This window comes from Mchenga conophoros, linkage group LG14 (genome assembly GCF_057382185.1).
Source record: "Mchenga conophoros isolate Kocher_MC1m ecotype Shallow Benthic linkage group LG14, M_conophoros_male_GT1.1, whole genome shotgun sequence".
Classification (NCBI taxonomy): domain Eukaryota; kingdom Metazoa; phylum Chordata; class Actinopteri; order Cichliformes; family Cichlidae; genus Mchenga; species Mchenga conophoros.
The window spans coordinates 2148751-2172626 of record NC_140539.1 but is presented as its reverse complement, the minus strand read 5'-3'; the positions used below and the strand labels follow the sequence as shown (position 1 = coordinate 2172626).

The 23876-nt window shown below is 45.2% G+C and overlaps 1 long non-coding RNA gene across 9 annotated transcripts in view; it reads left to right on the top strand.

Annotated features, from left to right (window-relative positions):
* The window catches only part of LOC146559066 (uncharacterized), a 113865-nt gene extending 90200 nt beyond the window's left edge, over positions 1-23665 (top strand). For 3 of the 9 annotated variants that reach the window (XR_014888260.1, XR_014888265.1, XR_014888264.1), the window contains exons 4-5: positions 17510-17564; positions 22076-23665. This is a non-coding gene — a long non-coding RNA (uncharacterized LOC146559066). The other 6 variants (XR_014888266.1, XR_014888262.1, XR_014888263.1 and 3 more) reach the window with 6 other exon arrangements.
* Positions 23666-23876: the final 211 nt, after the last annotated feature.

The window sequence follows — 23876 nt, the reverse complement described above, 5'->3', positions numbered from 1 at the left end:
TTATATACGAATCATTTACAACATTTCCGTCCTCTGTTAGGAAATACTAAACACCGACTCCTGAAACATGTTGGGTTGGACTCATTTTCTGTATGAAATGGTTTTAATAATGTATAAAGGAGTTTTCTTAAACCTTTAACAAACGGTGTTTCACGCCACCTCGAGCTGCTGAAAACATTTAACCATCCTCGTGGATTTCATTGAATCTGTTCAGACTTGTTTGTGAGTTTGATCGTTCAGTGTGAAAGGACCACATTTAGCCCTGCAGTCTTCTTACAAAATCAAGCCCAACGTTGCTCAGCTCTCTCAACATGAGGCAGAATTATCAATGTATGTTTTTCACCCATTATGCTGCTAATTTATTTGGACGCCCAGATTTAAAACAGTTGTAACCGGAGCTTAAAGCTCTGGTTAGTGGGGCAGGGCAATACGGCCAAAACGCTTTATCCCAATATATATTTGAAAATTTGCGCTAACGATATAACTGACACGAGACAAAAACAAAATACTTTACAACTCCACAACTTTATTAGTGCAAAACCCCATCAATGTATTTTCACTTAAACAAGCAGCTGTTTTTATGGCATTAAAGCTATATAAAAATTTACAGTGCAAATGTTCTTTGCTGACAGTTTAACCAAAAGGCATTTCCAGTGCAAATGGGCTGACATATCCTGAGCATAACCATGTATAATATCCACACAAGTTAAAAAGAGCTGCTTTGCGACATGAAACTGGAGTGTGCCAAATAAGTCAAATACGTATTTTTCGGATAATAAGGTGCATGAAGCGAAACCAAACAGTCAGATAAGTCAAACTTTTCTCAACTCATTCTTCTTGCTTCCTCCACTTCTGCACCGTTGATTCATTAATGCTGAAATCTCTCACAGCTGCTCTATTCCCATGTTCTACTGCGTGACTGTGAGCATGTCTCTTAACAGGAGCCATTTTGAATTCAATTCAATTCAATTTTATTTATACAGCGCCAAATCACAACAGCAGTCGCCTCAAGGTGCTTTATATTGTACAGTAGATCGTACAATAATAGATACAGAGAAAAACCCAACAATCATATGACCCCCTATGAGCAGCACTTTGGCGACAGTGGGAAGGAAAAACTCCCTTTTAACAGGAAGAAACCTCCGGCAGAACCAGGCTCAGGGAGGGGCGGGGCCATCTGCTGTGATTGGTTGGGGTGAGAGAAGGAAGACAGGATAAAGACATGCTGTGGAAGAGAGACAGAGATTAATAACAGATATGATTCAGTGCAGAGAGGTCTGTTAACACATAGTGAGTGAAGAAGAAAAACTCAATGCATCATGGGAATCCCCGGCAGCCTACGTCTATTGCAGCATAACTAAGGGAGGATTCAGGGTCACCTGGTCCAGCCCTAACTATATGCTTTAGCAAAAAGGAAAGTTTGAAGCCTAATCTTGAAAGTAGAGATAGTGTCTGTCTCCTGAATCCAAACTGGAAGCTGGTTCCACAGAAGAGGGGCCTGAAAACTGAAGGCTCTGCCTCCCATTCTACTTTTAAATACTCTAGGAACAACAAGTAGGCCTGCAGAGCGAGAGCGAAGTGCTCTAATAGGGTGATATGGTACTACAAGGTCATTGAGATAAGATGGGGCCTGATTATTTAAGACCTTGTATGTGAGGAGCAGGATTTTGATTTCAATTCTGGATTTAACAGGAAGCCAATGAAGGGAAGCCAAAACAGGAGAAATATGCTCTCTCTTTCTAGTCCCTCTCAGGACTCTTGCTGCAGCATTTTGGATTAGCTGAAGGCTTTTCAGGGAGTTTTTAGGACTTCCTGATAATAATGAATTACAGTCGTCCAGCCTGGAAGTAATAAATGCATGAACTAGTTTTTCAGCGTCACTCTGAGACAGGATATTTCTAACTTTAGAGATGTTGCACAAATGGAAGAATGCAGTCTTACATATGTGTTTAATATGTGCGTTGAAGGACATGTTGAAGGACATTTTGGGCTCCTTATATAGACACAATATGGTAATATTATGTTGAAGCACAGTACGTATCACTCCGCGAGGCTCCTGCCTACGATAGCCGTAATGCTCCGACAATCAATCGAGCGGTGCGGGTTCGTAGCTTAGCAAAGTCGTACAGACAGATCTTTGAGCGCCGTCTACATAAAATCGGTTTGAGGTCAGTAAACACAACCAGAATTCATACATAAGGCACACCGGATTATAAGGGGCTCTGTCGATTTTTGAGAAAATTAAAGGATTTTAAGAGTGCCTTATAGTACGGAAAACACGCCAATAATGACGGCCCGCTTGCATGTTCTACAAAAAAAATGTGTTTTGTTGTATATCTGACAGACAAAAGCCAAACCAGTTCGACATCACTGAGGTTTTCGCATTTTTACAAACCTTTTCTGGTTCATCCGTCTCATTCAACGATCCGCTGTCGCCCTTCTCGTTCTCCGTCACCGCCATGTGCGTATGAAAACAGAGGCACTGCGCATGAGCGTTTTACCCATATTCTATCGTGATATTTCATTTTCTTATCAGTGCCCAACATTGTATTACTGTGAACAGTATGACATGGCCCAGCCCTACTGGTTAGTTTCTGCTTTTTGTCTAAACCACGATCTAATTTTCATGAGCCAATCAGGATTGAGAATTCTCAGTGATTTGTGATGAAGTGTCATCAAGTCTTAGAACAGTTCCTGTTATCTGGCTTCAAGCGTCACCTTAATAGTGTTTTATCTTCTCTGTGGCTGTGAAGGCGGTCGGATCCAGTTTATGAAAGCCGTGATCTCAGTGAGCTCAGGGACTTGAGGAAAACTCAAACCTGCTGAACCACACAGCTCCTTTGGTTGGCAAACTGAATTGTCATTTCAAACATACGTCTAGTATGTTTCTCTGACAGGCTCGAGCTGCAGATGCTAGCTGATGGGCATGGATGGACCCCGGAGCATAATAAATAGCACTTCCTTTGAGAAGCCTGAACAATCTCATATTATCACCGTATCTTCATCACCTGTGCACGGGCACCCTTCTGTTGCATTTGATCCTAACATGAGCATTTACTTGTTGTTACTGTGCTTCAGGCGTGTGTTGTCTGAGCTTGTTTGCGGTTTCGTCCGCACAGCACACATTGATTTTAGTCATTTGCTTTCACTGAGCTTATCGGCACCAAGCGAGCCGTCCAATCAGCCGCAGGCGCACGCCCTCAACTTCCTGGTCTTTACCGACCCATGACAACCGATTGAAGCGAGAGGAGTGCGAATGCCCCTTCTCCTCATCTTGTCTTTGTATTGTCCTTTTTTGCAATGGCAGACACATTTGTGTTTATTTCACTCTCACTGTGTTTTCATTTTCTTTTTTAATTCGTCACATTTCCTCAGGAATAGCAGATCCAATTAGATAGCTCACCCTCGAAAGGATGGGATCATTATGTGGAATGTAACACAGAAATATGTACAACGAATGCTCTGAGACCGTGAAAATGAGCGAAGCAGGGCTATAAGCATTATGAAGATGTCTGTCAGACAATACACAGTGGCGGTAACGGCGCTCAGCTTTCAGCGGCAGCACCAGCTGTGCCCGATCCGAATGGGCACTGGCAGGGATCCAGGCCCAGAAGGGTCAGATGAGGACACAAACAGAAGAGAGGGGGGTGGAGTATGTTTGCAGGGCAGGCAGAGCGATGGAGAGAGGGGGAAATGATTGTGCGGAAGGGGGCGGGTGGAGGAGGAGGAGAGAACGAGGGAGCGTTTGGTACGATGAAGGAAACAAAAGGACGGCAAGAAAGGCAAACAAAGCCTGTGCGGGAGGGTTAGACCCATGAATTTGTTTGCTGATATACAAAAGCTGCATAGACACAGATGTCCTCAAGTCATCATCCACCTCGAACACGACACATATGATCCGGCTTGTTTGCATTACATTATATCTTAGTGCAAAGTGCGGTACCAAATCGTGCTTTTGTGAATACCTTTCTGTGTGCAGGAGAGATTTTTCTTCCTCTTAAAAACTCATTTTTCCTCGTCACCCCAGAGCAGACTATATCATTTAACACTCACGCAGCTGTATTGTTGATAGAGATGCTCTGGTTGGCAATTTCTGGGCCAAAGACAGATTGGGCAGATAGCCAGAGCAAGCTTTTTTTCTCATCTTCTTCCAGGAAAACCAAGACGTCCTTATTCTTTAATAAAAGATGACAGTCTTAATCTTTGAGTGCAAATTCAGTTATACGACTTTATGAAACCAGATGCCAGAAATGTAACATTTTGCATTATCCATCATTTGTTGTTTAAATATTTTATGGCCATGTTGGGTGAAGGTGAGGTCAGAATGCCCCGTCCTAATCTCATCACAATAAAATCCACTTCATTCATTATTAGTCGCGTCTTGGATGAATCTCTGTCTCTCAGGAGGACTGACTCATTCCAGTTTCTATCTACACTTCCCATCATGTCTGCCTGCAGCTTCAGTTTCAATCCTCTTAGCTTTTTCTTCCCAGTGCAAGAAACGAGATTCCCAAGACTGGAGCCAAACGAGATCACACAAACGTTAAAACCGTATGAAGTAAACACCATCAGAGGGGAGATCACCAGGCCAAGCCAACAGATGCTGAGTAATGCAGAGGGGTCTTTCTTTACTGAGTGCCAAAGAAAAAATGAGTGAGTAATTAGTAAATTAGTGACCGTGCAGTGCAAGAGCGTTAAGGAGCTTGGCATCCCACTAAGGATTTGGAAAACAGTTGATTAGTTCATTCCTGGTGGCCCTCAGGAGACGCTTTGACTCACATCTCTTAAATAAATGTTTCTGTATCTTTATCATAAAGCTGCATTTTTGCTATGTCTGATTTCTGGCTTTCCAATAAATCCCTGTACATTCGTCCTCTCTTCACCAACACAAGTCCGCCGCTAAACAAATGTAAAATGGGGCATTCAGCACATTGGTGAATAACATTGTAGTCTATTGTCAGTTTATAGGAATTCCATTCATCGGTCCCAAGAGAGCAACACAAAAGGCAGGCTGTAAAAAGCAACACACGAGCTTAATTTATAAAACGCAAAAAGGACCGAATTCAAAGTACAAGCAAAGGTTTAATAAAAGGAGCAAAGGCATGAAGACATCCTGGGTTATACCACAGGGTTGAGTTGCAGAGTGGAAGCAGGTGAGCAGACTTCCAGGTGATCCGGCAGGTGGGATTGGTCGGTTTGAAGAGCAGAAAGAGGAAACTAACTGAAAAAATGCCAGAAAATCAAAACTATGAAAAATGTTGTTCTGAGAGAGTCGCATGAACTCCGCTTATTTCAGAAAGGGATTCCTCTGTGTTTAGTTTGGAGAGATGTTTTGGCTCCATCGTGTTCTGGTTGTTGATGTGTCCTTTATGTTGGATCTGTTTTTGGTAGAACTTGTGCCAAATTTTTTCTCTTTATGGGGAATCATAGAAGTGGTCATAACCGTAAACCTTTCATAGATTCTGACAAACTCGTTGCTGTTGTCTTCATTTTGTCTTGGTCTAACTCATTGAAATGGGACCTGGCATTTTTCCGTCAGTCTGCTCAACGTCCGTCACATTAAAATGCTTTTCAAATGTGAAATCTAAAACTTGAAAAACCAAGCGAGGTGGACGAGTTCTACTCGAGTGTGAGGACGGCCAGTGTCGGACCGTTGCGGTGCCGCCATTTCATGTCAAACGGACTCTGGGGAAGATTAGGAGATACTTTTGTCAGACAGGCTGCGGCTGAATAGATGGAAAGAAAGGGGAAATTTAGAGAGTTTGAGAAAGAAAGAGGCAGAGCGAATGAAACTGGACGATGAAGAGCCACGGGGAGACCGAATGAAAGAAAAGGGGTTGAAGAGGGAGGGAGAGGTAAGTGATAGAGAGAAGGCCAAATGTGTCTGGGAAAGTTTTGGAGCTGAGGTGCATTGTGGGAGAGCAGACAGTGTGTCTGGGGGGTCTGAGGTGTGGATTAATGCCAGCGATTGGAGGAGGGCTGCCGCAGTTGTGCGTGAGCAGAATATCAGACGAAGGGAGAAGAGAGGAGAGAAGATGGAAGGGGTACAGACGCAGAATTTTGGAAAAGGCGATATTCTCCGCTCGTGTTGCATGAAGGAAAGCGCCAGTAAAGTTGAACAAAGATGTAAAACGGCGTACTTACAGAATCCTAATTTGCATGGAATCGAAGCTATTAGCAGCTGTGTAAGTGAAAACGCTTCACCTTGAAGTGTGCGCAGAGCTGCTACAGTCAGCCGTCCAGGGCACTGAGACTCGGGCCTGGGTTCATCAGGTGCGTTTCAGGCAGAACCCATAATCCACGATCTATGAAATGGCACCGTACAACTTTCATTTCTGCATGAAGCAATTTGAAAGGATTACCAGGACTGCAGCAAACACATCTTATGAACTCGACACAGTCAAATTTCATTATAGCAAGATTATTGCAGATCTACTTTGAGTTAAAGGGTATATTTGTTTTTGTTCCCTGAAGGAAACTTCATGCTAGTTATCTGTATGCTAGAGATTGGACTGAAGTTGGTAGGTCGAGGCCACTGAGAAATCGGTCGAGGCTCACTCAGAGGGCAGAAGTGCACAACAAGCTGGTTCACTCCTCGTGTTCTTGGCTTGTTTGTTGTCCTGTCTGGGCTGGACTTTAACGCTGGTCCGAAATGGGTACGTTGGGAAACTGTTTAGGAAATTTAGCAGCCCCGTATGAAGATTTAGCTACATTTTAAAGAGGAAAAAAGCAGCTGCTGGGTCACACCTTCCCCAACGAAACCATTGCAGCTGACCATGGGAACACGTGTTAGTGAATATCCACAGTGTCAACTCTGCTTATTTTAAAGCTTCACAGTGTTTCCTTCTGTGTAACGAACTTACTGAGGTATCAGGTAAAACATAAGCTAGGAACATTTTATCTTCCACCGTTCATTGTCTGGTCAGAACTGAAAGTTAAAATGATTAAAGTTGTGCTTGCAAATTAGCCATGCTAATACAGGCACATTGTGTTCACTGAGGCAGTCTCTTTCTGTGGAAATTAGATTTTTTTTCCTCCAGCATAACTTTAAATCAGTTGTGGACTGCCAGAAAGTATTAATGCATATAATCTAGTGTAGATGTTCTTCTTTTTTAAAGTATCAATGGCTACAAGCTTCACCAGTTTAATGATTTCCCAAAAATTCAACTACAAATGTAAGTGTAGGTTTGACTACATGTATAAGGTCATGGAAGATTTTGTTGAAAATGTCCATAAAGACAGAGCAGAATTATAGAGTGCACACCTGTGACACAGCACTCACATGTGAAGCAGACAACACTGAATAACCTGTAAAGAGTAACTGAACAGGCCGTGGGAGAATTTGTAAAGTCTGTAGGGACTTTGATTGGTTGTAACCAGACTAAGGCTTATGGGGTGCTCTTGGCATGTAACTGACCGGGGATAAACTATGGAGAGGTTACTGGGCAATGTGCTGATTTGCAATGGCTTCGACTTTAAACGTCCGTGACTTGCTGGATTTGCTGCTAACATCTGAGTGCCAGGTACCTTAACAGGAAGCTGGTTGGTACACAGAGTTGATAAAAAACAGCTACAATTTTACCTTCAGTCTTCGTGGTCCTCATGTGGACTTCATATGGTCACATTTTAAGCAGTAATCTGTTTGAAAAAGTGGGACAACACTTTGCTACGGTGTGGCCACCTTTTTTCAGTGTTTCTCAGTCCTGTCTAATGTTGGAAGCTTAGCCGTGTATGGCAGGTTAGTACGTGGATGGGAGACTTCCTGGGAGGGAATACCAGGTGACCTCTTCCCTTTAAAAGAGAGTTTTTCCTTCCCACTGTCACCAAGTGCTTGCTCAAACGGGGTAGTTTGATTGTTGGGGTTTTCTCTCTATTACTTTAGGCTTTTACAATATAAAGGAACTTGAAACGACAGACTCTTATAAATAAAATGTCTTTGTTTTTTCTAAAGACAGGAAGTAATTCCTAGTTTCAGAAAAACTAGTGCGAGATGACTAAATGTTGACCCCTTGTGGCACAAACTAGCGCTGTTTGCAGAATGACAAGTGAAAAAAAAACCCATCAATTGAAGGCACAACACAGAATAACGCTAAAATAGACCAAACTTATTTCAGGGTGAAATCTACGATAAAATCAAATATGGCTGCGGATTGGTAAAGGTTTGGCGTAGTCGAGTGCTTGAGCCTCTGCCCACAAACTGTGTAATTGGATCCACACATGCGTTATTTTCGGACAATCTATTTCTTACACTTGAATACCCAGAATTCCTGTGATGTGATGTCAGCATGCAGCACACGGCTGTTTGCCAAAACAGCCAGTCTGTAACACCAAAGAGTACCAGGGACAGAGTAAGCTTTCAGCGGGTCTCAAGGAGCTGATACTGCTGCAGTTTAATTCTTGAAGATATCTGCATCTTCTACCTGAATTTAATTTGTGTGAAAAAGCCCAAACTTGCAGCCCTCTGTCAGTTGGGAGTGCGTATTTCAAAACTATCTGAGTGCCGTATCGATTCAACTGCTAACCACTCATGTCCTATGATGGACCAGAGTGTATGTGCTGTCACCAGCATTTACAGAGCTGCACCTCTGCACCTGATCGCTCTGAGACTAAAACCGTGCCAAACAAGCCCCTGTTCCCGGTGTTCGCCCAGTGCCGGCCACTCTCACGGTCTTATTACTGGAGCTGCATGTTATCAAAAGATATCAGTGACAGAGGACATTTTTTGCAGTATTATGATACAGTGAAATCTGGAGCTGCTCCCGAGCTGTGAAAGGCAGGCATATGGAGAAATGGTCTGTATCTGTGCCTCGGTAAACCAGAGCCAAGTCCCGAAATGACTCCTTCTTTTCTGTTCGCAGCTGAGGCTAACTAAAGATTGGTATTTGTTTTTGGTGCGGGGAAGCTTTCCAAGAAATGTGTGCGTGCATGTGTGTGTTTCTGTATATGCACTCGTTAGTGCACGCACGAGTGTGTACGTGCATGCAAGTTAGTCTGCTTCTGGCTGTGTGTGACGCTCTGGGAGACGAGGATACGTGTGTGTGTGTGTGTGTGTGTGTGTGTGTGTGTGTGTGTGTGTGTGTGTGTGTGTGTGTGTGTGTGTGTGTCGGAGTAGTAGGGCATTTTGGGAAGAGAAGGACTGAGTGAGTAGTAGCTGTACCTGGACTCTCCTGTCCTCCCTGCTTTTTAAATGCAGAGGAAGGAGAAGAGGAGGAAGGAGTGTGCAAGGAAGAGGAGGGGGAAAAAAGGAGAGGGGGGAGAGGTTCAGGGGTGACAGGAGGACGGCTTCATGGCTGCATTTTCCTTTCGCTGCTTTTCCACACTCCCCTTTCTCTTTTCTGTTTTGCCTTATTCAGCTGAGCGAGGGAGGGAGTCAAAGAGAGGAGGAGAGTTTTGCAGATAAAGACTGAAAAAGAGGAAAATCAAACCTTTTTTTCACTTTAATTTCTTCTTCGTAGGGCTGGGATCTTGGCCGTGTTACAAACAGATGCTGCTTGTCATTTGCTCGTAGTGCAGGGAGGCAGTTTGTAGAATTAACAGGCTTCTCGCTTGCGTATAGTTCTTATTGCTGCCGCGCGCTAAAGCAAAATTGTAAAAACACCAAAAAGAAAAACTGGGTTTTCTCTCTTATCGCTCACTTTTCTCCTTCTCCCTCCTTCTCTCCCCCTTCACTAGTTTCTCTTCCCTTTGCCTTTTTTCTTTTGTCTCACTCTTTCTTTACCCTCTTCTCGAGCTGCCTTTCAGGGTGCTCGTGCTACTGTAGTTGCATGTTTGAGCCTTTTTTTGTTCTTCTTTTCGATGGGCCACAGTGGAAATGATTGCCCGTACCTTCTGCCAAAGCACCGTAGGCCCTGCAGAGTAGAGAAAAGAAACATTTGGAAACTAAACGTAAAGGCAAATCGGTAAGTCATCGTGCTACCAGTGTCCTCGGACCTTTTTTTCCCTTTCTTTGCTTTCAGGCTGGTAATGTTGAGCAGTGTGGTTGCAGATTTTTCCTGTCGTGTTTACCGTTTGCTGTTTGCTGTGGTGAAACGGGCCTGATGCTACCTGTTGGCCCGCGAGGAATATCTGTTTACGCTGCATGATATTACAAAGTGCTAACGACATGCCACTTCCTCACCTCTCACTCCTTCACCTCTGTTGACCCCCCTGCCCCCTTTCCTTTCTTACACACACACCACCTCTGTTGCTGGGTAGACTGGGCGTATAGCACCGCTGGGTTTGGCTGCCACTGCTGTTGTTCATTGCCGAACAATGCAGGTGGTGGCCTTTTGCTTGTTTTAGTTTGTCTCTGGCACGCACGCACACGCACGCTGGTGCGGCAGCGCGGGCTGGCAGGGTGCTGCGGCCCCCGCCGACCTCTTTGTTCGGCCAATCTCAAGGTGTCTTTCAGCTCGCTGGCAGAGACCCACTGACATACTTTAAGCAACTTGGCAACAGCTTCAAAGTCAGACATCACATTTAAATTCAGGCCGAGGGAAAAGAAGGAGAAGGAAGTTTAAATGTCTGAAAGTTAAAACTCATTCTGTTTTCTTCTGTTGGTGTTTGTGCTGCAGAACGACAACATTAGACAAGAATGTGTTCAAATGTGGGCTCCGCATCATCTTAAAGTGCATCGCTGGGTTTTACCTGCAATCACATTTTTATACTGTGAATTTGCTGGAAAACATTTGCAAAATTAAAAGCTGTAAAAAAATTTTCTTTCCCAGAAATCAAAATTGTAAATATTTTGTCGTTATAGTTTTTGTAATTCCAGCAAATGTCAAATAATAAATATCTGTGCCGCAATTCTGTATTCAGTTATTAAAACCTCTTTAATAGCATTTCTTAAGAACTTTTGTCTTTAATTGTATTAGTTTGAACTCAGCATAATCCAGAAATTCAAGCTGGCATTGACTGATTTTTTGAAGAGAGCATTTTCCTGCTGTTTAGAACATTTTCTGTTAGCAGCCACATGCGTGAATTTTTCCAGCCATCGCTCAGTGAAACGACTTTGTCAGAGTGGGACAGAGGAGCCGGCGTAACTACTGCAGGCGCATAATATGAGGTTCAAGTATCTGGCTGTGATGCAGTGCATTGTGGGCCTACAGTGAGTGACTCCAGTGTGTGCTGAGGCATAAATAAAGGTTTTATGATTGTTTTTGTGGGAAAATTATTTATAATTATTATTTCAGTTCTTTTTTTTTTCTATGTGGATTTATTTTTTTTTTGCATTAAACACAGCGATTAAATGTTTTCTGTTAAAGGCTAAACTTTGCTCACTCGTGAATCATTTTTCCAGGCTGAAGCTGAATATTGGGCTCAGAGAGTATCACACTTGGAGCTATGAGTCGTGTTAATTGGTGGAATCGAGCTTTTCTCTTCTTTGCTGCCTTTCGAGCTGATTCCTGCTGCTCGGGGAAACAGTCGGACTTGTTGCACACACGCAGACAAATACGTTTGCCATAAATCTAAAAGATTTCCATAATTAAAGCTGCTCATTTGTTCCGTGTCGCCACGCTGATGGATTCCTGAAGTCATCTGCTCGCAGCCCCAAACCCGTAGATCCGAACTTGTGTTAAGTGACACCACAAGCTTGTATCTACAGGTCTGCGTCTGTGCAGCTCCAACCACCCCAAGCAGGATCAGCGGCAAACGGCGGGGGCTGTGCACGGGCTCCCAAAAGCTTTAACTGTTTGTGTCACAGGCACAGTCCCGGGGTTGAATTGTAGCTGAACTCTAACTTCTTACTCTAAATACATCGAATCGCCGTTTAACTGTGCAACAAAACTCCTCACACGTCCTCCGAGCTGAAATGGTTTCTTTGTAGAAGAAGAAATGGGACTTTGAGAGGTTAACAGTAAGCCAACAAGGAGTCAATTAAAAGCAAAAATGTAATTACAGCTTGTGTGCATTTCAAATGTTAGCTTGCAGAAAACTCAGCAGGTTTCTTCAGGCAGCAGTCAATTAGCTGCGGTGTGGCCTTCCTGGTGTTAATGAAGAAGACGCTGGCCCAATTAGAGAATGCATACAGATGACAGTCGGTAATGCTTGTTTTCTCACAAATGGCCATTACTTCTCATATGCTGACAGTTAAAAAAGAGCAGCAGGAAGCATTTTTAATTTCTTATCCCCCCCTCCAGAAAAATGTAAAATACTGCTTCAAGAACTGATTTTTATTTGATGTTTTTAACCATAAAAATTCCAAATTAGCTCACAAGAAACCCTTTAAATAACAGGCTGCTTCTCTGCACCTGGTTTTACAGAAATATACATTAGTAATTTGAAGAAATGTGGAAATATTTTTCTGTAGTTCCATACAGTAAAATCTGCAGATGTGACCAGTCAGATTATGGGTTTGTTGGTCAGTTTTGGCCGTTTTGTGTGTGTGTGTGTGTGTGTGTGTGTGTGTGTGTGTGTGTGTGTGTGTGCGTGTGTGTGTGTGTGTGTGTGTGTGTGTGTGTGTGTGTGTGTGTGCGTGTGTGTGTGTGTGTGTGTGTGTGTGTGCACTGATGGATTCAGGTCTCATGTTGGAGACCTTTAGCAGCTGTGACATTGATGTCACTGTTGTGTATATACTGTAGTGTCAGGTGTGCACGTTCCTCTCTCTGCGTAGGAAAGCTCGAAGGGCCAAACGCAGCGAGAAGTGCAACATTTCTGACTCCAAGGCGAATTTAAAAATCTGGTCAGCATTTGGGCAGAGGTGTGTGTGTGTGTGTGTGTCTGTGTGTGTGTGTGTGAGGGTCAATGAGAAGTCAGGGGTTTGGAGAAGCTGTGGAGTAAGGCATGTTTATCTGCTTTGTATATAGAGACCGTATCTAAGATACAGAGTTGCACTGCCAAGACAGATGGGATGGAGTGATGTTACGAACCAATAAGATACGACTCTTTGAGCCCGTGAGCAGCTTCCTTTTCCTGCTTCAGGCCATTGAGCCCTGTTGGCCAGGTCTGCTTGCTCCCAGGTTGAGGTAGTAGGTTGTATAGTTGAGAATTACACCCCAGGAGATAACTGTACAACCTCCTAGCTTTCCCTGAGGTATGCACGGCACTCTGCACAGCTGGATCAATATAGTCCACTGTTATTATTTAACGGCGTGCTAAATCGAGATACCGCACACTCAACGTGGTCAATAACATTTCCCGACACTTTTTGGCCTGTTAGTGCGCGCGTGTGTGTGTGTGTGATTGCACATCATGAGTTGGTCTGTGGCCTGTTCGGGGTCAGATACCCGTTTGCATTTTAATATTGTGAAGCATTAAATCTGGACCTTTGTGGAAAATATTTTGAAATGCCTCTTTCTGGTTTCATTGATGTTTCTTTTGGGTTCAATAAACTTCTTATTTTGTCTCGCCAACTATCCAAAAACTGAGAAACATTTTCTTCATTTATTCCCAAAATTGTTGACAGTAATTTTCTGACATGTTTTGCTTGTGCTGCACTGTATCGGATGTCCACAGCCGAAGTGTGAATGTCTCTTCCTGTAATTTTTTGCGTACTTCCGACTCCAGCTCTGTTTGTGTGCCAGCTGGCAGCGGAGATCTGTACTCTATGTTTGATGTGAAGGCAGCAGCGTTGGCCTGTGAGATCAGAAACGCTGCATTGTTGCGTGGCCGATAGGACTGACGTGCACCGAAGCGTCACCGGGTTTCCGTTCCGAGGCAACGGCGATAACCTCATTAGTGCTGATGACTGCGTGGAAGGAGGCCGGCTGTTTCGGTCTTGCTGTTTGTGCGGTGATGGATACGAAGGGGAGAAAAGCACGGGATTCAAACGGGAGCCCGCCACTGTAGCGTCCCAGTCCGCTCGCCATCAGTAACATCTGCTGTCAGCCTCGACAATTATTGTCACAATATTTCCAATCGGCAGATGCAGACTGCTGCTGTCATTCTGTGTGACATGTGAAATATTGTGACAGTCAGGGAGGAACAGGAAATAAACTGATTGAAATGATTACTGCACAGCAAAACAGACATTTTCATGGTTCTGGGCTGGCTTCTCCAGCCTTGGAGTGGATCTGCAAAGAAATCAAAACAGCAATATTTGAACTCTAATCCTGAATGCAAACCGAGCAGCTCTTCCCTCTGCGGCTGTCTTCTAACCCTGACGTTTTGCCTCTTCTGCTTTGCTGCTGGCAGCAGTGAACCTGCTGGATTTACAGCGTCCAACACTCCCTCTTCAGCAGCAGTAACATGAGCGCACTGGCCTTCATATGTTATATACTGAGGCCTGGCACTCGTCTACAAGTGCATATGTTTACAGCAGAGGAGCATAAGGCTGCCCCCTGTTGGTTAACCCTGTGAAGGATCCACCTCAGGTTAGAAGACTGCAATAATTTCATTTGTACAAATGCATGTGTGCTTTTACATTGACCATGTGTGCATACATCTGTGGGCAGTCCCAGGAGAAAGTTTTAGTTACGTTTTCCATCTTTTTTTGCAGAATTTGACACTTTTAAAAATACATTTAAGAAGTCAAGAGTATATGTGCACCTTTTTAGTTGACCTGTTGTAGTCAAGCCTTTATTTGTTATCAGGTTTGGTAAAAATAAAAAATAAAATCAAGATTAAAATCACGAAAACTCAGTTTCTACAAAAGCTTGTATGCTCTGTGAAATGAAAACAAGATTGATTGTGGGTCCTTTAATCATTTCAAGGCTAAATTTGCGTACAGAGTGTGCTTTGGCACTGTCTTGCTGAAATGAGCAAGACCTTCAGTGACAAAGAAACGCTGCAGATGTATCGCTCCACAGATTGTGTACGTCATTGAGCATCACTGGCTCTCAGGCCACAGAATGCAGCATATGTAATTTCCAAAGATGTTGTAATTAGTGAGACCACAGGGAGTTTTCCAGTAAATAAAGTGCTTCCATTTCTGAATCATATTTATTTATGTGTTTTCTATGCATGAGAGATTTCAAACTTGCATTTGTGGATGGTTTCTGAGTGAGCTGTGTTCACTGCTGAGTGCTCCTCACGAGCACGTTCATTATTGGTTTTCAGCATTTTCCTGTGCGTAAAGTTATCTCACATCTTTACTGTGTTGGTGAGTAGTTTAGCAACATTTCACACAACGTTTAATGTTTGCATCTGCCTTTGCTGCAGAACGACTCTCGGCCAGCTTTGCTCCGGGCCAGCACGCCATCAGGTTACTGACATCACACAGAAAAATCTCCTGACGGTGCTAATTACTGCAAAATGTTTATGCACTGTTTCCAGTTGAACATTGATGATTTTCACAGAAATCCAGTCAGCACAGGTCAGACGTCCTCTTCCTGAACCTTTCTTTTCGCCATCCCGTTGCCATAGCAACGACCTCCCGACCTCAGCTGCGATGGTCCGATGTGACAGGTGTCAGTCAAGTTCTCCGGTCGGGAGCGCGTCATGCCCGTCGTCGCCCCACCCAGCGGCCGTGTTTGTTTCTGGCTCTGCAGACCTGCTGCAGGTTTGTTTGCAGTCCTGCTGCTTTGTTGTCGTGCGCGTGGGCTACAGCCTGACAGATCTGGGTCTCTCTTGACGTACCGCTTGGCTGGCCGGGTGCAGATTCCTGGCCGTTACCAGCAGATAATAAATACTTGGAGAGAGCGGAATGGGATGGGTAAATCGGTGGCACCTGAGCTGGATGCAAAGGTTCATTAGCCAGGTGGTTTATTATTTTGGCTTTTGCACATTTATCCACACGCGTGTGAAGTTTAACCATACTTGTGTTTGAGCCTACACGCCTCAGCGTGCATGCGTGTGCGCCTTTGTCTGCCTGCTGCAGGCTCTCACCATCAAAGCAGGCTAATATTAGCACCTGACAGAAGACTGGCTCTATCTGGACACAAAGCAGGTGATAAATGAGGATTGCTGCATTGTGTGTGTGTGTGTTGCGCGTGCACACGTACGCGAACGTGTCAACGGGGAGACTGTAAAATATGTAGCATGATTATTTTTCACAACGGCTGGCTTACAGAGGTGGATCGTGCTGCAGATCCAGATGCTCGGTTTTCTACTGCAGCTGCATTGAGAAGCAGCACGACGTGACGGGAGATTAGCCGGGCTGCAGACGCAGGCGGTCGATCGCTCGCAGAAGGAAAGCAAGAGGGCAGTGTGGTCTCGGGGATTTTTCTTTTCTTCCTTTTTTTCCTCTCTCCTTCCCAGCCTCTTCGGGCCCGTCGCTGATTTGAGCCTGCAGCCAGTTGTAGGTCGCTGCTCTCCTTCGTTTCGCTCCATCTGTCCCTCCCCCCATCATCTCTCCTCTTTTTCTCCCTCCCTCCCTCCCTCTCACTCTCTCTCCCTCTCTCTCCATACCAAAGCCTGGGGGAGCCAGTGGAGATTAAATGTAGCCTGTATAAGCCAAAGCACATCATGTAGCAATGTTTCTATGGCCCCTCTCTCTCTCTCTGAGAGGATAGTGTGAAAGAGGTCGGCTGGTGTGAGGCGCAGAATAAGACAGCAGACAGAAAGACTGGAAAAGTGGATTTTTGTTGGTTTTTCTTTGCATGCCAGCAAAAGAGTGGATTTGTTTTCTGTTTGGAAAATGGACAACAGCGAGGTGGGAGAAAAAAAGGAGAAAAGGACGACTTTCTCCTGCCCCTAACCCCCCCACCCCCCACCCTGTCTGATACAGAGGAAAAGTGGGCCTCTGGCTGTAAGCGATTACAGCTGTGAGGCAAATTAATGGATGATCTCTCCCTCTCTTCTCGTTCTCCTTCGATCAGCACGGGCAGGAGAAAGAAAAAGACTGAGGGAGACTCTCTGGGAAGGAAGAGAAGGGAGAGGGAGGTATGCTTTTTCTTTTTCTCCTGTCTTCCCTCCTTTCCACCTCTGCATGTGATTGGAAAGAGAAAGCGGAGCGAGACAAGAGATCAGCAGGCACATTGGTTTTTGTCCTTTAACTTGGGTGTGCGTGCACGTCCTCCCCCTTTGTCACCAACCTGCGCCCGAGACCTGCAGGTTTGGACACAAAGTAAGTAGAGGCTGTGTGTGTGTGTGTGTGTGTGTGTGTGTGTGTGCGCACACCCCCCGCCCCTTTCTCGCCCCTCCTCACGTCGGTGAGGCAGAAGCTGGCATGCTTCACTGGCTGTGAGCGCTGATTCTGAGGCTCAGCTCTCTTCTTTTACCTCCTTCTCTCGCTGCCTCTCGCCTACCTGTCTTACCTAACCTTAACTAGTGCATCCTTGCAGTGCTTTGTTTTCCTGGAAACGGTCTCAGCGACTGTCCTGACCGGACTGCGTGCGTGTGTGTGTGTGTGAGAGAGAGAGCAGCAAGAGCAAAGTGATAGAGGGAGAGGGAATGTGCACATGGTTCATTCCGGCTCAGTCCTACCACCCATCCTCATCTTTCTCGTCTCCGTGCCGCTCGCTATTTATTCCGCCTGAGCTCCAGCAGGACTGACCGGCCTTGGCTTTGTACCGCTCTCATCATTTTTTCTTCAAATAAAATGAAAGGAAATCTCTTTTTCTGAGCGTTAGCGGAGCCTTGCTGGCGTGCTGTAAGTTTAAATCTGAGCTTTCTTTCTCTCTGTCTCCTCTTTCTTCCCCTCCCTGAGCAGGCAGTGAGCTCGGAGAGCAGCGAGCGATTGGGGCATCCTGGATCCAAAGGGGAGGGTGAGTCGATACCAACAAATTCTCTTCCTCTCCGCTCCCCATCTGTTTCCTACGCTTTAGACCACCATGGTAGCAAGAAGGAACTGTAGAGCTTTGTCATCAGGCTTGTCTTTTTCCCTGCGCAGCCTCTCGGGAGGATTGGGAAGCTTGTGCTGAACAGGGATGTGCACTTGTAAGCACTGAGCGGTCGCCAAACGATTTTTGTTGCACCAGGCAAAAGGCATGTCGGTCGGACGAGCATGCAAGTCATCGTGTGAGATGGACTGTGAGATGCTGCGCTGGTCTGGCGCAAATTTCAATGCTGAAGCCGATGCATCCACGCGGGGCTTTTGTCTTTTGCATCTCCTGCAAGTAATGGTTACTAAAGGACAGAAGCAGATCTTTGGACATACAGTACGGCAGCAGGCTCTGTACCTGATGGCAGGAGGCATTTTTCAAAGTGCTGTATTGTTCAGCCGAGGTGGGGGAGGGGGAGAGAGATAGTTGAGGGAGGGGGGCTGGCCAGTGTTGTGTCTGGCTGAGGCTTGCACTTGTTGTATGCTCACGAATGCATAGGGGGCTGTGGAGCTTGCAGCTAATGCATTGCCTCTGAGGCTGTGCGAGGCAGAGCTCACTCTGTATGCAGGAGACGCTCTGAGTCCTCATTTGACTTATAAGCAAGTCCAGCACACGGAGGTTATTCCTGCGCAGGAATACGAGTGATTTCCGAGAGGGTTCAAAGCAGCTGTGCAACGAGGGAGAGGAGTTCGTTTAGGATACGCGTCTTTCTCCATCCCTGAGACCCTAACTTGTGACGTTGTGCTTTCATGTCCACGGGTTAGGCTCTCGGGAGCTGAGAGAGATGCACAGGCAGCGCTATCTCCCGCACCTTCCTGCCTCCAACAATGGCGACCGAAGGGGGGGGGGGGCCGTGGCGCAGTGAGCTAAGGCGTTAACCATGTCACACTTCACAGCTTGACTCACACCCTGGCATGATGTTGTTACCTGGAGTTTTCGCTCTTCCCGTCTGCCCGCTTTGCCGCCTCGCTTCTTCACAGCACATGAAATCAAGTAGAGCTGGTCAAATATCTGGGCTTCAGTTGATGGGAGTGTAGCATCGTGCACGCTTTATTGAAGTCATGTGACAGAGCTGAGGCCGCCTGAGCTAAAGGTGTGCAGAGGGGTGACAGGAAGCGATCATCTTGTTACAGCTGAGGCTCGATTCTCGCAGTATGGACCACAAGCACCATGTTGGACCGCATAGAAAAGCTTTACGCTAAAGTAACATGTTGATGAATCTCCGCAGGATTCTGTGTTTGAGTTTTCGTGTCACGTGGTCTGAAAAAGAGGGCCCACTCAGAGCTGTAATGGCTAATAATGACTAATGCTTACTGTTAGTTACTAATTTTTTAAAAACAGCTTCAGGTGGAGCACTGAAGCTAACAATGCTCGCTAAAACCAGTACATGTTCCTGCTAAAGCCAATAGGTGTTGCTGAGCAGCTTGTGATGGATGGTGCTAATGCCGTGGCAATGGTGTCAGTCTCGTCTTGTGCACAGTGATAAGTCTTGCAGCCCTTTTGCAGCAGGCCTGGATACTTGCTCGGCGTCCGTGACTTGAGAGCAGCACAGAGGGATGTCGAGAGCGTGACTATGACAGCTCTGTACATGATGTGCTTGACCTCAGCAAACCCTCGCCAACATTAACGCTTATTCGCGCGTGCCAACGCAAAGCAAAGGTGACAACGTGAAAACACTGGGAGGCGGCTAGCAGCCATCGCCGGGGCATTTCTAAACTACGATGATACCACCACCGACCGCGATCCATGAATGAACGGTGCAGCTGCTGAGTCGATTCTGATTGGACTCTGGTGTCTAGCTGCGACACTTTGTCATCGATAGTAACGAGGATCCTACCTGCTGACTTGGTCATAGAGGCACGTGGTGGCTTTTGTTGCACGAGCTTCATTTCTCACCCAGCTGCTGGTTAATGGGTGAGATCTGCACATCCACTCCACCCTGCAGGTCGCTCTCGCGATACCCATTTGCAGAACAGCAGCAGCTCTTTGACTACCTGATTCTTCGATATCTGCCTGAACTCCTACTCCACCGTGTTGTGGCATTAATGGAGCGTAGCAGGGTATCGATGATAAGTTATCTCCATGGATACTCCCCTTCATGCAGAAAGTTCAGTGCTAGATTTGTGCGTTTCATATTTTAGCAAGGTAATTAGCAGGGTCGATGTACGGTGGTGACCCTAATGCTAAACTCATTTTCATTAGTAAATGCTTCAGTGTAACGGTTTCCACTTCACTTGTGTTTCTTGCATTGACAGTTATGTGGTATAATATACCGATGTGTTGAGCTTCACCCTCTCAGTGCTTTGCCTCCGATCAGAAGAACCTTTCATCGTGTTGTTGATGAACCAACATGGACTGTAGCTTGAACCCTGCTGTCTTATGTAACGCCTCTGTGAGCCCCGTCTCTTCTTTTACATTCTCTCTGCCTCCAAATCGCTTTTGATTCGCTCAGCTCAGTGAGCGCACACTAACCTGGAGCAAGTTAGCGCCTAGCCGCTAAGCTCCAAAGGAGCCGCAGGCTTGCGTCGTCCATTGTTCGGCTCCTCTGCACACTGTCTGTACACTGTGTCCCCAAAGCTGAGCCAGACATGGAGGACAGACACTTACAGTGTGACTGCTGGGCATGTACCAGCTACGATAAGCTGCTCCATCACCCAGATTATGTTAGGATCTTTATAGAAAATGTGTTTCTGTGCTTGCTTTTCCACAGCAGAGTCTGGAGTGGTGGTCTGGAATAACGCGTGCCTTGCAAAGCTGCTGCATTACACAATCCCAGGGATTTACTCTAGTCTAGTTTTAGTCTCCAGACTTGCAAAATTCAGCCGGGAATGGCAACAGTTGATTGTAATCCTGTTTAATGTGGACGAACTTTCCGTTAAGACGGACTGCTGAAGGCCGACCCTGGTGTGGGTTTGTGAGGACGGTCCGTTGGTTATGCCTAAACCCTCTCGTGAAAATCGAGTCAGCTTATTTCAGAGTAAAAGTGAGAAAGCTCGATCGGCACGCTGTGAAAATGCATCGACGTAGGCGACAGACGGCTGGCGATGAGCCTCTTTGTGGCAGCGGGGATGGTTTCCCTCTGCATCAGCCTCGCTCGCCAATCTGCAGCTTTTTTTCTGCCACTCCCTTCGACACACAGCCGCTCTCTGCTGCAGGCGGGAGAAGCTCATTCATCAATAACCAGTGTGCTTCCTACACTATCTGTCAACACGTCTGTGATGTGATGTGTGTGTGTGTGTTCCCCATACTGCAGAGGGGATCGCTGCCCCTTCCAAGTCTGTCGGTGAAACAAGATGGCGTCGCAGCTCCACGTGGGTCCTCTCGTGCCGGCCAATGCTCGCTACCCACGGCATCTGAGAGCAGCAGAGGGCATTTTTTTGTTTTTTTCTAACTGTTGCACACCTGGGGCCGATTTTCTCGCCGCGTAGCTGGAATTGCTGAGGCTCTCCTCGGCTCTGCAGCTTGGCCAAAGATTTAGAATTTGGGGCACGTCCAGAGCTTTCATTGTTTCTCTCATTTCTGTTCGCCCGGTCTGGGCACCGACTGCCAAACTGTACGCTGTTTTGTCTGCCATCTGGGCGGCTTTGAAATGCGCTGGTGGGATGGACCGGTGCATTTTCAGCATCACTTGTCGTTTGTCTGGGTGTGTTGGTGCGCAAGCCTGTGTGAACGAGGCAAGTTTAGAGGAGCTTTACGCACAGCCGCATTACAGCAGCAGATTAACCAGACTACAGACTAACGAACCTCATTAATCTGAGAGTCGCCCACAGTATGTCAACAGTCACACACACACACACACACGCAGGCGCACGTCTGTGCATTAAAAAGCTCCTCCAATAAAGAGCCAGGTAGTGACGAGCGGCAGCTGCAGGTCACTTTGCATTTAAAGAAAGGCTGGAAATCCCCCGATGAGTCAACGTGTAACCCTCCTGTGCATCATCATCATCGTCGTGTGTTTTTGGTGGTTTTTGTACGTTTGAAGGAAAACATGCTGAAGCACACGAACCAGAAAGCTGTGCTCATCATTTCTTTTTGTTAACATATTTATTTCAATTGGTCGGGGAGATAATATCAGAAACATATTTGGTGGTGGGAGAGCGATGCATCAGCTGGATCTGGATGAGATCAAGTCTGTGACACAATTTGAGGCTTTTGCTTCTATGAATCAGTGCAGCCTCCTATTACAACATAACAGTGATTATGAGCTTTGTTTATAACGGTAAAAATGACTTGTCCTGTATTTCAGTCTTTCCTCTGAAGCTGGAGTGGATAAAAGTCGTAAAAACTCTTCCTGTTGAGCGATAATGTGAAAATCTTTTCAGAATGTTATTAAAGCAAAAGCTTTTATTTTCTAAACACTAACAGGTATCAGTACAGAAGTATTTTATTGATTAAGATAAACTGAACAGTCATGCTGTAAACACTGAATCGTTTCATTCTTTCTTTTAAAGCAGAAAATCCTGCAGGATCTGCAGTGGATGTGGATCTGCAGGATCCACATGTGCGCGCCGACCTGGACGAGGCACCTTCGACTTTCTGTTCAAACTGAACAGGCGTCCTCTGACGTGTGTTCATGAAGAACGTTCAGAGCTGCGATCCTTCTTTGGCGCCGATTACCTTAAATGTGAAATAGAGGGTGCGATTTAAAGCTTAAAACTCTGTCCCAGTACTGGAGCTGTCTGAGATGAATAAACTTCCATCTAATTCCTGTCTCAGTGAACTGTCTTGGTATTGTAGCTTCATGCTGCTCTGTTCATCTGTGGTGGCTGTGATGCTTTTGTTTTAGCCTTCACATTGTGCTTCTAGTGGAAACGGAGCGAAGAGCAGAATTTGTATCGTGTGTGAAGTTCCTGTTAGATCATTTAACAAAGCCGGCGCTCGTTATAACCGACACGATACTGAAATATGCTGCATCTCAGATTTAAGCCAAGCTACTGAACAGCACTGCAGCTCGACATACTGTACAGAGCCTGTTACGACCTGCCCAGCAGTCTCGTGTGACTCAATTCACCATTTTTTCTCCAAACCCAGTTTTCCGACTGGTTAATGTGCTCCATTAATCCACACACACGTGTGTTTTTGGATATTTCCAGATGATCCAGTTGTGCTATTTTTAGACTATTTGTCACAAGTTGTTTTATATTATATTCTGATGTAAACTTCGATTCACCCTCCTGTGTTATCTCAGTTTGTGGAATTATTTGTTTAATTCAAACCGACTGTGGTGAATCTGGACGCCACGTTTGTTCATATAGATACTTCAATTTCTTCTGAATAAATATAGAAGTTTTTTCTCTTCCTTCTGATGTGTCCTACGTGTCTAAATAAAACCTCACTGCTGTCATTTCACGTGACTGTCAATTCTTTCAACTCTTACACTTATTAATAGAAGCTCTGTGTGAAGCGTGAGATTCGGCCGTCTAACGTGTTTTTATTTCATCTTTGGGAGTATTTTTATACTCTATTATTAAAGCTCCTACTGTTGTTTTTGTTTCTGTGAGTTACGGAGACGTGTTACAGGATCTCCTTAAAAACAATAAATTAAAAAAGACAGCTGACGAGGACGATGTCAGTCTTCTTTCAGCTCTGTCCATATGTCTTTAAATGAGACATTTTTATATTGTTGTGAAACATGAGTCTTTTTCTGACCGGACCTACATTAATGTTTGCATGATTTATTAAAAGTGTGCAGATATCAATAAGTGTTTCTTTGTTGCTTTTAGAGGAAAATCAGCACATTCTTGGTTTCAGTGTTGTGGTTGTGTTTTTCAGGCTGTGCTCGGGCTTCGTTGTGTAACAGCTTTTAAATGACTTTGTCTCTCTCTCTCTCTTGCAGCCTTTTAGACCAGGTCAGGACATGTCGGGGAACAGTTCATGAACACGAGATGCATATAACAACCAGCTGCCCACACGCTGTGTAGACATCTTTCTTTTATAGCTTATAGTTTGACCAGGACATGCGTGTGATCTCTGACAGTAGGAGCTGCTTTTTAATGCTTCACATGTCTCTGTAATGTAAACATGTAAATAAAGTCTTAATGAAATGTCCTTGTTTTCTGTTCTTTGACGAAATGTACCAACATTTTAACATTTATGGGAAATGAAGAATGCTAACACAGATGTGCTAGTGTTAGCTAATGTGTTTCTTATTCATATATGAAACTTATTCACTGTGTTGGGCGATTTCTAGTTTTCTGCTTCAAAGTATAATTGTTGACATGCAAACACTAGCATGCAGTGTTTTGTGAGCAGTGC